At 35.2% G+C, this 16906-nt stretch overlaps 1 protein-coding gene across 1 annotated transcript in view; it reads left to right on the top strand.

Annotated features, from left to right (window-relative positions):
• The window catches only part of PHYH (phytanoyl-CoA 2-hydroxylase), a 930440-nt gene that overhangs the window by 157070 nt on the left and 756464 nt on the right, over nucleotides 1–16906 (top strand). The gene's annotated exons all lie outside the window — the stretch shown is intronic.

Genomic DNA, 16906 nt, shown 5'->3' with positions numbered 1-16906 from the left:
TTCATCTCGGAATTTCCGTAAATTTCGAAAAATCTGTATTACAGCCATCACAGCATATCTCATTCATAGGAGCAGAATTGGATACGCGTTGCTTAATTCTAAGGCTTCCTCCAGAAAGAATAGCCTCTCTACAAAATCATATATCTCTTCTCCTGTTGTCCAAAAAATCCCCAGCAAAACTGGTTCTGAAAGTTTTGGGTCTCATGGCAGCTTCCCTCATTGTGATACCCTTGGGAAGACTGCACATGAGAGTTCTTCAATGGCTGCTATTTGCACAATGGTCGTTCCAACAGTTACCCCTGACACACGAAATTCACATCACGAGCATCTGCAAATCGCACCTGTCTTGGTGGCTTCAGACTTGCAACCTCTCCGGCAGCCGACCATTTTTGCTACCCACGCCGACAGCTACGGTGACCACGGACGCTTCCCTGATAGGGTGGGGGGGCATCTTTCAGGGACAGACAGTCCAAGGCGAATAGACCAAATTGGAGTACAATCTGCACATCAATGTTCTAGAGATGAGGGCAGTGTTTCTAGCGTTTCAACATTTTTCTCCCCTTCTACCTCTAGGGACCATTGCAGTTCAGTCGGACAACATGTCTGTAGTCTGGTACATAAACAAACAAGGGGGAACCAAGTCTTATCTACTATGCAGAGAGGCCATGAGAATTTGGCAATGGGCAGAGTCCACGGGTCGCTTTCTGATAGGAACGCATATCCCGGGGTTATCCAACATCATAGCGGACAGGTTGAGCAGAGCCATCCTGTTACCTCACGAGTGGTCCCTCAAACGATCAATTGCGGACAAGATATTTCGCAAGTGGGGCCAGCCTTGCTGCGATCTGTTTGCGTCTCCAATGAACGCCAAATGCAGAAGCTACTTTGCCCTATTACCCCCTCCAGGGGAAGCCCCCAGGGACGCTCTGATTCACGATTGGCCCCCGGGCCTCCTGTACGCCTTCCCTCCTATACCTCTGATTGCAAAATTTCTACAGAAAGCCAACAACCTGGAGAGGACAGTAATCCTCATTGCCCCATTCTGGCCTCGTCAAATTTGGTTTCCTTTTCTTCAAGCACACCAAATTCGGGAACCCTGGATCCTGGACCCGGAGCCGGATCTACTGACCCACTCGTCAAGGGCTCCCCACCCGTCACTTCTCTCCCTCAGACTAGCAGCTTGGCTGCTCCGCTTCCCTTCTTAGCCAGGTCTGATCTTCTTTCCCCTGCGGTTCAAAATATTCTAGTGGCTTCTCATAAGGCTTCCACTACAAAAATTTACACTAGTAAGTGGAGGCGTTTTGTACACTGGGCAACTACACAACATTTGGATCCCGTAATAGCCCCACTGAACAGAGTCTTGGAGTTTCTATCCGTACTATTTCACCAAGGAGCTTCTCCTGCCACTTTGAGAGTTCAATTGGCTGCCATTTCAAACTTTCATGTGGGAGAAAATGGGGCTCCTATTATGGCTCATAGACTTTGTAAGGCCTTTCTAAAAGGGTCTTTCCATATCAGGCCACCAGTCAGGATTCCTACATCACCTTGGAATTTGAACCTTCTATTATCACAGCTAATGTTACCACCCTTTGAACCAGCCTCTTCCTGTTCTTTGAAGTTTTTGTCATGGAAAACCCTCTTTCTGGTAGCTATCACATCAGCCAGACGGGTATCGGAACTTCAAGCTCTTTCCGTTAAACACCCATATTTGATCTTTCACCCTGATAGGGTATCTCTTCGTACTAATCCATCCTTTCTTCCCAAAGTTTGCTCCATCAATAACATTAATCAGTCCATTGAGCTCCCCACATTTTTCAAGAACCATTCCAATAAGTTGGAATATATGTTACACAAGTTGGATGTTCATAGACAACTCAGGTTTTACTTGGATAGAACAAAGGATCACAGAAAAACAGATCAACTCTTTATAGCCTTTGCGGACAGCAGAAAGGGCATGGCAGTTACGAAACGAACCCTTTCCAAATGGCTTTCCGATTGTAATATTTTTGTGTATACTGCTTCTGAGCAGAGCTTACCTGTCAAGCCCAAAGGGCATTCCACTAGATCAATATCTACATCCCTGGCTCATGCGGCCCGCCTACCATTGGACACTATTTGTGCGGCTGCCACTTGGTCTAAACCACATACATTCATTACTCATTACAAAGTGGATAGGGTTTCCAGGGTCAGGGCAACCTTTGGTTCCACTATGCTCAGGAACGTTCTTCCGTGAGTTTCTCAGGATCACGGAGCTAGGGACGCTACCCAGGTGTAAGAACAAACGGTGAGATTGAACACTCTCACATATAGAAGTTATGTCCTTACCATAACGTTCCATGTGGAGTGTTCATCTCGCCTTTGTTCTTACATTCCCACCCTCCCACCCTCAGGAAGAACGTCCAGTTTAGGTGTCTGGTTTGGTTATCCCACTTCTGTTTCTCTCAGTTGTTACGGTTGTTGTTCAGCTATGCCTTAGCATGTATGTTGTATGTTCACTCCCGTTGGGTTCTGGTTTGTTTGCAAACTAGATCTGAGGTAAAGGCAGAGGGGAATTGTGGGAGATAGGTTGGTCTCGAGCTTCTTCTCGATGCAGAGCTTTGCCAAGCGGCCGACACGGAGCCGAGGATCGGCTCCGAACCCAGGTGTAAGAACAAAGGCGAGATGAACACTCCACATGGAACGTTATGGTAAGGACATAACTTCTATTTTTATACTGTGTAGGTGACAGAAATTTGATTCTTCTACTTTGGCTTTCAGAATTCTCAATTATCAGGTATACACTTGGAAATTTATGCTTTGCTAAAAGGATTGTCTGAGGGAACTTCTCTACCAACAGAAAAAAAGTTATTTTTTGAATCAGATCCTGTCTACCCTGTCCCAAGTATCCAGACATGCTTTGAAAAGTGTGTATGATTGTGCAGATACTGTGGCTAGGGCCACTGCTACAGTGTTAAGAGATGCTTGGATACATAACCAAAAGTTTGATGATGAGGTAAAGTCTAAGATCTTGGATTCTGCTTTCAATAAGGAATTATTGTTTGGCTCATCTGCTACTGAGGTTCTAAACAATGCAATGAAATGTGGAAATTGATTCAAGGAGTTCCTAAGATTTCATGTCCCTCAATACAAATCTTGGAGGCCTCCTTCTTTCACAAAAAAGCAATATAAGGAAAATCAGGCATATTCAGGCAAACAGTTTGCTAAAAAGAGATGGGCAGAAGAAAATAACAAGAAATAGGACCCTTTCAGGAAAAAGGGACAGACCAACAGTGCAGAATGACTATGTCAGTATCCCCCTCATCCAATATCACTTCAAATATATGAACCCTACTCTTGTTTTTCACTTTGTAACCTTTATTTTTTATTTTGCAACCTATATTGTATGGTATTTCACTTTGCAACCTTTATTTGCATTTTGAAATCTATATTGTATTATACTGTTCATGGAGCTTTTCTCCCCGGGCCTCCACTGAAAATGGGCACTTCTTGGCCCAGTGGACTTCCCCAGCAATAAAACTGAAAATAAATAAATAAATAAATAAATATGTCCTACAAGCTGGTTCTGAAAATCACAGTTTGACAAAAGATTGTCTCAGACTCTTTGGTGTTAACAGTGGTACAGGAAGGTTACAGATGGCACTGGAAAAATTGTTTTCATGGAAATTCTGTTCATCCTTCAAATGAAACAGAACTCTTTTCTCAGGTTCTTCAGTCTTTATTCACCCAAGGAGTTGTAGATTTAGTGGCTGGAAGTCAAAGGGGTAAAGGTTTCTATTCCAAAATGTTTTTGGTACCAAAGAAGAAGGACTTCTGGAGACCAGTAGTAGACATTTCTTTCTAAACCTGTATGTGAAAGTACCAAAATTCAAAATGTTAACTTTACCGAACCTGCTACCCCTCATTCCTCCTATGGGTTACATGGTAATGCTAAACTTGAAAGATGTAAACTAAAAACTTAAAAAACAAAAAACGAACGGGGAACCAATTCCATAACCACTTTATTACAGGGTAAGTGCTTTCATCAGTAAAATGCCCAACTTCTTCAGAACCAAAACACTTCACACATACTAACCTTAAGTACTTTTAAAATACATCACATGACTCCATAATTACCCTCAGATTAACCCTTAAAATAACTAGGCCTCCTAGCAAATAAAATAAATAAAGATTCACATATTTATGTGCTTATAAATGTAAGTAAAACATTCCAGTTAGTCAACCACACACCCATAAGAAAAAAACACTTCTTTAAAAGATGTCAAGCAATAATAGTAGCAAATTAAATATCATTAAACTAAACTTTCACCTTATTGCCATGGCAATCAAAACATATACCATACAGTGTCATAGAGCCAACTCAGCTTTTAATTTGAACATATACCTAATAGATATGGACTCGTTGAGTCCCAGAGGTGCACCAGCATTACATTTCAATTGCCATTTTAATTATTTGTTTTCCAAGAGTAAATCTAATGGCCCACCCCTCTGACCAAGATTAACCTTGTCTATAACAATATATTTGAAACTGTAGGTTGGATAGCTCTTTGTGTTTAGCTAGGGCATTCCTGTCATCACCTTTCACTATATCATGAGCCTTAGATGTATAGCTCTAAAATATCCCTTCAAATCAGTTAATTCTACACAATCTTGTTATATTGGGAGGATCAGTTTGTCCCACTTAAATCTTGCCCTCTTTCCTCCCAGATAAATTCCTTCAACTCTTATTAATTATTATCCTCATCTTCTTCTCTGGTTGATAAAAATATGCCTGACTAAAATATCTTCACTGCTTTTATCATACTATCCATAACCATAAACAAGAGTTTTCAGTTTCTCACTTTTTTTGTATTATCTTTTGTTTTATCTTTTCCCTCATATCCTTGGCTGTCATAACAGAAGTCTTTTTTTTTTTTTTTTTGTATTTTAACATACATCATTTAATTGCTTTCATATATAGGCATGAAACTTTACAGGTATGTTCCAATGTTTCCCATTTGGCCACAAGGTGGCATTTTTTTTTTTTGAATTATTAACATTTAGTATACAGGCGAATACTGTACACTTGTTTACTGCATACAGCTCACAGAAAAAAGATGTTTAGAAATACGTATATAGAGATAAAACCCCTCTGAGGTATACCACTGTACAAGCAGAGCCCACCAGAAATCAAGGCATCTATTTACATTACTAAAATCATGTCCCTTAAAGCAGATATCTAAATAACTAGAAGTATCTTATTTTCTGTGTAAAAGAAATGCCTGTATTATTTATGTAGGCACATCTTTCTTTTTTTTTTCCCAATAATAATTCTTTATTTTTCTTTTTTCTAAATGTTAATGCAATACTACAACCTATTTACAATATATACATGAATGCTTCCAACAGTTACATAGAGTCATTATACATAACTATACACTTCTAAATAGATATTACAGAAAAAAAAAAAAGAATAAAAATCTAGTATCAATATAAGGCTTATCTATAGACAACTCCATAGTTAGTCTGTACTTCCCGGAGAAAAGTGGAATGGAACCTTAAGCTAAGACAATGTTAAAGATTTGCTCCCATATTTTTGTATTATTTACATTTTTCTTATGATCACTAATTAATAATTTGTGTGCTAAGATATGTTTTATCGCTACACTCTTGAAATTTTCCCATGAAGTCTGGGATGGATTCAACTAATTTGTAGCTATATACAGCTTCATTAACAAAAAAATATTTACGAGTATGATCCTTTGGGATCTATCCAAATTAGTTGGCGGAATATGCAGAATCATAAACTCCCAAGAAAGTGTAGACTGTTGATATCCCATTTTTTGTAGTTGGAATTTCAAAGAATTCCAGAGTTTAAAAATACATTTACAACTCCAGAACATGTGGAAAAGGTCAGCCGTTTGATCTATACAATATGGACATTTGGGTGAATTTTTTGAGTTAAATTTATGTAAAGTGAGACGCGTATAATACGCATTATTAAATATCATCAACTGAGTAAATAATAACTTCTGAAGGGACACTGATTTTAAGGTTAAGTTAATTGCTCTCACTATTTTACTATCTTCAATCGTTAACAATTTCTCCTTCCAGTATTTTGATAAAAGTATTTGGTTACTGTATTTCATCTCTTTCATCAAACTATATGACGCTGTTATATATTTACATTCCTGTGTTAAGGTTTGCCATAAGTTTAGGCAAATGTTTAAATCTTCTTCTTTAATTTTGAAATTCCTATTACTAAAATAGCCTATTAATAAGTCCTTTAACTGTCTTATTATAATTAAATACGAGTTAGGGAGATCCATCTCTCTTAGTATGTTATGTATTGAGATACCTAGAAAGGGATATAAATCAAGTATGGTTAAATTACTTATAAGTGGGAATTTCTTAAGGTCTATCAACTGATTACCAATTTTCAAATTCGGGTTTTTATGAAATGGTTGAAAAATCATCATATATTGTAAAAGATTTAGTGAGTTAAACAGACTTTGTACTGATATTATATATATTTTGATATGCTCCATCAAAGCGTACATTTTAAGGGTATCTTTGTTTAAAAAAGGTAATGCCTTACAATTAATACCTAGACCAGCAACATGTTTATGATTTAAAATCAACCACTTAGGAGCCCAATTTGAATTGATCCTATCAAAGTTAACTACTCTTAGAAGTCTATTAGCATTTATTATTAAATAATATGTTTCAAAATTCGGTAGTTCCAACCCACCCCTATTTTTCGGAGTCATCAGTTTGTCATAAGATATCCTAACTTTTCTAGGTTCCCATACAAATCTAGCTAATTCTGTATGAAGTTGTTTGAAGAATTTCCTGGAAATTTGAACTTGAGTAGCTCTAAAGATATATAGTATTCTGGGAAGTATGTTCATTTTAATAATTGAGGTCTTTGCCATTATTGGTAATTTCAGATTATCCCATCTTTTTAAATCAGAGACTATCTGTTCACAAATTAGCTTAACATTATTTACGTAAAAGTCTCTATTATCTGTTGAAAAAACAACCCCTAAATATTTTATTTTTTCTTCGGATTTTACCTGCCCTACCAATGGCAAAAGCGAGAAGGGTGTAGGCATCTTTAATGGGAATACCTTGTTTTTTTTTAAATTTATTTTGTAATTAGATATTTTTGCAAAGTCTTCCACAGCTTTTAATAATTTCTTAATATCTGAAACAGGTGTTGTGCAGTAAATATTCAAATCGTCCGCAAAAGCAGCCATGGAAATCTTCATACCATAAATTATTGGAGCATTGTGATAAATATTTTGTTTGATATGTAGAAATAATGGTTCTAAATATAAATTGAATAATATTGGAGATAACGGACAACCTTGGCGGGTACCATTCTTAATTTGAATTCTTTTTGAGAGATTCCTGTTAATAACTAGATTTGTATAAGGATTGTTATATATTTTTTTTAAAATTAAAATGAATTCTTGCGGTATATTAAAACATGCTAAAATATCAAACAAACATTCTAAGTTCACTCTATCAAAAGCTTTTTGTGCATCAATTATGAGTGCATATGCATTAAAGTTCCTGTGAGTGGCATAAGAAGTCAGTGTGTGAAGTGATAACGTATTATCTGTAGTTTGTCTGCCATTTATAAAACCGGCTTGTTCTTCTGATATTATCAGGTTAATTACCTTCTTCAATCTATTAGCCAAAATCGATGTCATAATTTTCATATCTATATTCAAAAGTGAAATAGGTCTATAATTATCAGGGTTATGTAAATCAGTATTCTCTTTCGGTATAAGAATAGTTTTCGAAGCATTAAAGTGCGGGTCAGTAATTTTATTGTTAGTTATATAATTAAATACTTGTGGAAGTATTTTCCCCAATATATCACTAAAAGTTTTATAGAATTCTGTGGTCAAACCATCCGGTCCCGGAGCTTTATATGGCTTCAACTTCTTAATTGCATCAGTTATCTCCTCTGAAGAAATTGGTTTAACTAAGTTCATATGAAGCTCATCATCAATCTTCAGAAAGATAATTTTCTGCAGAAAATCATTATTACTCTTATTTATATTTACTTCCTGTTGCTCACCATATACTTGTGAAAATATTAGTTCAAATGCCTTCATGATATCTTCAGTATTGGTATATGTTTTATTATTAAAGTGTATTTCAGAGATTTGAGAAGGTATTTTCGATTGATTAATAATACGTGCTAGTGCTTTTGAAGGGGTCTGTATGTGATTGGCATATTTTGCCAGCATTTTCTGCTCATAAAATGATAATTTACTGTTTTGTAGTAAAAAAAAGGTCCTTCTGACATTTTAATAACTCCGTTTCAGTTTGTTTACTATAATTCCCAATTAGATCTTGATCCAGTAATTTAATTTTAGTTTCCAATTCTTGTATGTCTCTCACTTGTAATTTCTTGTAATAAGTAGCCTTTTGGAGAAACATTCCTCTAATTTGTGCTTTGGTAGTTGCCCATTCTATGTCAGACGGATGACGGTGTTCCGAAAGATTAGCTAGTAATTGGTTAAAGAACTCCTGAGCTTCTTTTATTACATCTTCTTTATGCAATAGATATGGATTTAATGTCCAATTATAACCTCTAAAACGTATCTTATGACTAGTGTCCTTATTGAAAGTTAATGTGATCCTAGAATGATCTGACAAATGTCGAGCTTGTATGTATATATAGGGATCAAAAAACATTAGTACGTCTGAAGTAAAAAAAAAAGTCGATCCTGGACCACATTTTATGACAACTTGAATAAAATGTAAAGTTATTTGCATTCATTTGATTCTTATTGTATTTAAATGGATCATATAATTTAAAATCTGTTTTAAATTCCTGTAGTGCTATCACTGCTTGGTTATTAAAGGACCTATGGGAACTTGATTTATCTAATTTAGGGTCTTGGTATGTATTCCAGTCACCTCCTATTATTATATAGTAATTATTATATTGATTCAGGATAAAATAAAGTGATGTTATGAAAAATTGTTGATTGGTACATGGGGCATATATGTTAAGAAGTATCACCGGTTTATCGTAAAGTTTGGTTACAAGAATCACATAACACCATCTTCCCTCTTTGTCCATTTTAAAATCTAGGATTTTCTCTTGGTACTGACTTTTAATAATAATCGCCACCCCTGCACTATTAGTTGTCCCTTCCGAAGCTATCACCTCTCTGATCCATTTCTTATTTTTGAGGGCAGTCCATTGATCGTTAGTCAAATGGGTTTCTTGTAACAAAATAAAACATGCTTTTGACTGGAGGAGTAAATGAAAAAATAATTTCCTTTTTTTCAAGTTCTGGAAGCCCTTAACATTCCATGAGTCTATTATCCACATACTAAGATTTTTAAAACTTTAAAGTATATTTTAAAATTGAAAGACGATACTAGATTCAGATGTATTAGCACAGTATATAATATCTGGAAGCAATCTTGATGTCCTATCCCTAACCAGTGCCTATCCACTATTCCCCTGGACCAGGACATACATAGGTTTTTTACACTGTTTAAACTTCTATTGATACACATCATTACTAAATATCTGTTCTTTATCTTACAAAGTAACACACTAAAAACATGCAAAAAACCTATAATAACTACATCTAACTCTACAAAACCTAACCAAAACATTCCCTACTAAACACTGGCATCTATCTACAGCTCTTGAACACATTATTTAGTTAACACAAATGCTATTCCTTACATGCAAAATTACTATTCTACCTCTCTAATAGTTAACATATATTATTAGTTCTATAATTTGGTTATATTACCCTAGAATATCTAATTATCTTATTTAAATATAACCTAAACAGATATATGACAGTACTCTTATTAAACAGTAATGTTATTGACTTCAAGATAATACACTATATGTTTAATTTATATTTAAAGCATTAAATTTGACATTGTTTATCTAATCTAATTTATTTAACATTGTGATGACAGCAGCATTGGTGAATACAAGTAGCATTAACTATGCTTAGCAGATACTATATTTAAATATATAAACAATATCTAAATAGGACAGTTCCCAAAACATTCAGAACCACATCAGAAAAATAACCTTCATTTTCCTAGGAATACCAGGATATATTATGTGCTTTTAATTTACTAACTATCCCAGTATTAAAACCCCTTTGTATCTAAACATTTACGGTATTAAAACACAATCTAAAAGCAGGAGAATAAATACTGCAATACAGTACAATATTATTGGCACATCCACATTCAGGCAAACTACCTAGGAAAATAGAATAACTATGATAACTTTATGTTACTTCTACCATATTAGTTACATGACACATTTTAATCACTACATTAATATTCAGTTTAAATCCTACCTGAATGAATTCACATTCCCTTTTACAGAAATGAAAGTTGAAACATACATTAAAAGTCCACGAAGCTTCGTCTTACGTTCCCAGTAGGTTCCCCTTCTTCCACCAAGCTCTATCTACTTCCTGGTCATGAAATCTTGTTTTTAAATTTGCGAAGGGGGAACCATTATGTGGACGGATTTCCGGCTGTGCCACAACGAAAGCGGACCCTCAGCAGCATCTAAAGGACTTCCTGTTGCCTCACGAAGGAACACAGTTCGTAGAAGCTGTAAAAGTTTGTGGAATCTTTGTAAACAAGCTGGACCTGCAAAAAAAAACTTGTTAATTATTAACCAAGGGGCCTGGTAAAGAAGAAAGAACAAACAAAGGATTTTGGAGCCTCGAGGTATAGTAGGCATGGAATCCCAGTATCCACGTTGTTGTAAACAGACTGAATGTTCCAGTTAAGCTTCCGAAGTTGGGAGGGATTTGAAAATCTTCAGAAAGGTAAGTTTTGCTTCTTTTTTTGTAGAACAGGAATATTTGGATCCATCAACTGTAAAAATTAATGTGTTAGGGTATTTCATCTGGAATTTAATATTCTTTTCAATAAGGAACTTGCAGTATGGAGCTAATGCTTGTCTGGCTTGTCTTATTTGCAATGGTAAATCCTGTCCCATAGAAACTCTATTATTTTGCCACATAACATAACCTCCATTCTTTTTAACAGTTAGAATTATTTTATTTACATCCTGGTAATTGAGAATTTTGACATAAACCGGTCTAGGAATATTTGAGGCTTGTGTTTCTCTGAGAGCTCTATGGGATCTTTCTATAACAATTTGCGTAGCCATATCAGAGTCCTTGAACAATGTTTCCAGTATTTGTATAATGGTAGACATTAAATCATTATATTGAATAGTTTCAGGAATTCCTCTAATAATTATGTTGTTCCTTCTGGATCTTGCCTCCAAGTCCAGAATCTTGTTTTGCATAGATTGAATGTCCAGGTCATGAATATCTGTTTTTTTTGTAAGCAATGTTATTCTGTCCTCATTTTCGGATATCCTAGCTTCTGATTTATCTATCCTTTCAAGAATTTGACTGCATGTGGCACCAAAAGAAAGTACCTGGTTTGAAAGTTCTTTTAAAGCTTCTTGTATGGGCAACAAAGCAGTTTTGATGTCTTCCATGTTAGCCAGCTGATCCGGTTTATTTGTCATTCCAGCTTTTAAAAGTTCCTGTTGTTTTACAGTTTTCTGCCTTTTGATTGTTGAATCTTTTTCTGGTGACTGCAGTGCTGATAATTTGGTTTTAGTTGTTGTTGTTTCCATGCTTTTTTCCTCTTTTGACATCGTGAAACAGAAGTCAGACAGATCCTTTGTTTAATACTCTTTTCAGAGTCAGGCAGACAATCAGCTCTAATCCTGTGAATTTAATTAGTTTCCTTCTGTTCTTTTACCTCTCAGGCAATGTTTGATTGTAGTAGAATAGTTATATCCAACAATTAATACAAAAAATCTTGTAGTATAATCTCAGGGTTGATTTTTATTCCGAGTATCTGGAGAGCTGTAGATGTACAGTGTCTACAGAATGGCTGCCATCTTTGTCTCATAACAGAAGTCTTTTTAATCCATACTCTTAAATATTTCATCTTATCATGTTCCTGTAAATGTGGGTATTGCTGAACCATGTAATGGATAAGTGCATAATTTATAGCTATAGCCTTTGTTTTATCTTCATTAATTTTATATCCTAAAAAGACTTGATGCTGTCTCAAAATGTTCCACAAAATAGAGATGTCCTTTTCTGGATTTATCAAGTCAAAATATCATCTGCGAATAAAGATATTTTTATTGATTACCATACCAATTATATCCCTGAATTTCTGAGTTCAGTATTTTCTTTGCCAAAAACAAATAAGGGGAAGGAGGCCTGGTTCCTCAGGTCAAATACAACTTATGGGAGAGGAACCCCCCACTATAATTCTTCCCTCTGATCCTTTATATATCCTTCTCATTAACTTTATTGCATCAGGGAATGCAAATGCTTCCAATTCCATACTCAACCCCAATCCAAGCTTAGACTGTTAGATGCTTTCTATGCTTTTTGTGCATCAAGACCCACAAACAACAGCAATATTTTCTTACTTTCTGCTTTCCTCTGGATCATCTTTATTCTATAAATGTTGTCAAGTGTTTGCGTCTCTTCCACAAAACCACATTGATTCACGTCTATCAATTTTGACAACACCTTTGCCATTCTTTTTTGCTACAGTAGACACACACATTTTATAATCATGGTGTAATTTGAAGTGGGTCTATTTGAGGCTAGGTCTGATGGGACTTTACTGTCTTTAGGTAATATAGCCAGCATGGCTTTCTTCCAGATCTTTAACTGCCTTCTCTCCCCACTTCCACAGGAATACCATCTCTTCCTAGAAATTTTCCTGCAAATTGCTCATACATCACTGCTTTTTATCTTCTCCTGTCATAACTATTAGTAGTTGAGCATCATCTTCCTGTAATCTTGGCATAATTAAGTCTTCCATAAATACTTCCATTTGTGCTCTGTCTTGGATCCCACATTTCCCTGCTTTATACAAATTTTCATAAAATTTCCAAACTATTTCTAATACCACTGTAGGATCACTGATAATTTTTCTTGTCATACGTTCCTTTTGTTTGACAACCCTCTCTACTTGCTGTTGCCTAAGTCACTGTGATAAATGTTTTGTGCTCTGGAGTTGTCAAAAATAGTTGCATAACAGCAGTCTTTCTAAACTCATGCATATTATCCAAATACTCCCTTATTTTCTCTTTGGCACACTACGGTTGCTTCTCTTCATGTTCTGTGAGATTCCCCTTATTCTGCAGTTCTTTAACCTTTGCCAGCCCCTCTGAATAATTCCAATAATTTCTTAAATGTATTGTTCTTTTTTATTTCTGTCCTATTTTTAAATTCCACTTTTATTTTATCCCATTCACTAGCTATTCCTTCTGAAGAAATTTCTTTCCAAATAACTCTCGAACGATTTCCACTACCCATTCCTTAAATGCCTCTATTTTTAACAGGTAGGTGGGAACATGCCGGTGTCTTATTTTTTACTTTGTTACCCTCCATTTTTATCATAGTTTTTTATTGGTGCATAATCTGAAATAGTCATTGGATGTTTGTTCAAGCTTTCAATTACATACACATGTTCCTGTGAAATATAATTTATATCTGGTCTGACCCAGTTATTGTATCTCCAAGAATAATATGTAAACTTTATCCATGATTCTACTACTGAATTCACATCTTCCATACCAAACACTTTTATAAATGTCTTCAGAAATCTATCCTGTTTTGTTATATTTTCCTTTCTAGGCCCCCTGATGCATTGTCGCTATTGCAAATCAAGTTCCAGTCCCCACCTGTAATTAATATTCTCTGTTTAAAGCTGATTATTTCTCCACAAATTTTCTTGAGGTTCGTAATAGCAGTTTTTGGTGGAATGAAAATAAATGCCAGCATAATCCTACTTCCTTGCCAAAAGCTCCTTACTACCAGAAATCTACCGTAATTGTCTTTCATCATCTATCACTATTGGATCCCTACGAGCAATCAGCATTATTATCCCCCTTTTCTTTTGTCCCTGATATTTTGCTGAAAATCTATCCTGAAATCCTTTCTTTGTCAAATTTACATGCTCATTTTTTCCCAAATGTATCTCCTGCAGCATTGCGGTTTGCATTATGCATTTCTTAATATAATTTCTGTGTCTGTAACTATAAGGCCATTTACATTCCTGGATGTTATGGTTAGAGTAACCATTATGATAAGCTATTGTTCCCACTTGAATGTGGATTTCCAACTTTTGTTTTACATGCATACACTAGCAGGGTGATCTTTTATACAGTTGTTTCTTTTCATCTCCATTTGAACCTGTGTCACATTTCTTATTACTTTTTGCTTTAATGAAAACCTTCAAATAAAAAAAAAACCTAAATACATTTTCAGAATGCCCCTATCCATTATTAACATAGAAAAACACACAAAACTATGTACATTTTCAATAAATGCAGTATAACCCTCTAGATAGGAATAATTGCCCAAATCGACAGTTGCAAACACAGGTATATCCTAATCTAAAATTAAAATTATTCATGCTGAAGTGCATGTTACAGACTGTGTTTCCACTTACCACTTGCTGTCTCTACTTTTCTTATGTATATTCCATTACCAGATGTGAAAAAATGGCTTGTATTGTTTCAGAAAAACTTTAACTTTTAGCTCTAAGAAAAAGTGCACTGGCCACCTTTAAATTAAACTAAATTATGCACTTTTCTGTTAAATGCATTAAAGTGTTAAGGCTGCTGGCGGAGGCTACTATGTCTTAGTAACTTCTCATAACGTTAAACTTTATTTCTCACGGAACTGCTTGCCATTGTACATTTAAATTTTGCATTTTCCTCATCAAAAATACTTAGAACTCTCAAGATTATTTTTTGTACCTGAACAGCTTATCTCCATCATAGTCAACAATGAAAACAACAACAAAAAGCTAACAACTTGTAAATTAAACTTAAAACAAAATGTAGAGAATTCCCCTGGCTAACTGCTTTCAGTTGTAGACTTCTTATCTGTCACTGAGAGCATTTGAATATTTGCTAATAGAAAAAAACAAGCTTAATACCTTGGCAGGTGCAAATAGCATTTTTCATGACTCTCTTCATTTTGGCTTATTTTAAACAGGTTTGCTTACAAAAACTTGTTTATAGCTTAAAGCCAAGGATATTAATCTTGAGACATACACCTGTGTTTAAACAAAAGTAATTATCATGTTAGTTCTGCATATAACATAATTGGTACACTTTTACACCCCACTCCACCCCGGCAGTACAAGATCACAACATTGGATTAATTTGAACATGCTGCTTTCCAGTGTTTCTTCTTGTTACACTGCAAAACCTATATTTTTTGCTAAAAAGGGTACTTGTTTGTTTTAATATCTTTAACATATACAGCAGTCACTGAAAAGACCCTTGCATTAAACTACCCCGACTGCACACTATACAAAACTGCTTTACAATATAACATGCAGTTTATATCATGAAATGTTTTGTGCAAATACTAGGAAGAGCAGAAATTATTTTACTTACACTTGCTTCTTTTTTCCCTGTAGTGTCCTTCTAAACATTAAAGACATAATGTGAATATATGCTTTACAATCCACCCACAGATTTTACAAAGTCAACAATATTTTCTTGGTTACTTTTATTTGCAAAGCCATATTTCACAATGTGATTGAAACTTTATAATCTCACATTTATTAACTAATTCAGTGATGCAAATCGTCTTCCTAATCCTCTATCTTCCAACACTCGACTCTAGGTCAGGTTTAGGCTACTTCTGATTCTTCTAGCCAGTTACTGTGTTTTTATGTCTCTCAAGCGTTTTCCTTGGGAACACTGGAAAATGTTTCACTGGCAAAGTCTCTCTATGAGCTTTATTGTCAGAAGATTGAGAAGCACAGTCCCATTCTGCTTGCTGGCTCACTTCTTGTTGGTTAAAACTTTTTTATTTTCTCATTAGCCTGTTCTGCATCCAAAAATATGTTTGCTTCTCCAGGAAAAATACTCCAAAGACAGCTGGATATAACAAGTTGAATCTCGCACCTGCCTGTCAACCTATCCTGGTTGTTGGGATAAATTTGCTTTTCTGCTTGATGTACAGTGAATAATCATTTTTCACAAAACAAAACATTCTGTACCTCCAGTTTTTAATATTTTCCATTCTGCCACAATTTTCTCAGGATCAACTCTTTCTGCTGGTATGATTGCATCTTTAGTAATATAGGTCTTCACTACTTTTTCATGACCAGGTTTGGAGTATACCTTTCAATTAACAAATCCTGATGTTGAACATCAGTTCAGTTGCTTATTTGAGCTTTCGTAAAACTAATACAGTCTGTTCCTTCCAGTTTATTTAGTAAAGCACAAAAATGTCAGATTATCTCTGTGCGCTCTGTCTTCTAACTTTTTAATATTTTTTGAAACATCTCTTCTTTAGTGTCCTCATACTCAGCTAGACTTTTTTTTTATTTCGTCTGATTTTTTGAAGTTTGATCACTTCATCTGAATAGCCAGCTAAAGCTTCTTCTATTTTTCCAACCTTTTGTTATTTGAGTTGATATATTCCTTCAGTGTTTTATGTTAAACATCTCTTAAGTGCAATTGATTTATTTTCACTCTAAATTACTGTAAGCCAGCTCTTGTACCAAAGCTGAAGCTTGAACTACTTTTTTGCTGAACAGTTGCAGGATCTTTCCATGGACTGTTTTCTTTTCACCTTTAGTGTCTGATTTTCTTTCAGGTTCTACAAATTTCTTCTTTGTTGACATCCAGTGTATTTAAAAGCCAGTAAATGAGTTTTACCCAAATAATAGTTTCAATGGCATTTCTTTTTCTCAGTTTCTGTTTTGGCAGTGGGAGAGTTGAAATTAAGCTGTTGATCAGTCTGCAGCCACCTTGGAAGTCTATGATGCTTATTTTGCATTTCAAAGCTGAGTGTTGAATTTGGATGCACTGAGGTGATTTAGAGTT

The sequence above is a fragment of the Protopterus annectens genome, chromosome 11.part0 (genome assembly GCF_019279795.1).
Source record: "Protopterus annectens isolate FY-2018-M chromosome 11.part0, PAN1.0, whole genome shotgun sequence".
NCBI classification, from domain to species: Eukaryota; Metazoa; Chordata; order Ceratodontiformes; family Protopteridae; genus Protopterus; species Protopterus annectens.
Note: the sequence above shows the minus strand (reverse complement) of the source record. Positions and strands in the feature narration are given on the sequence as shown.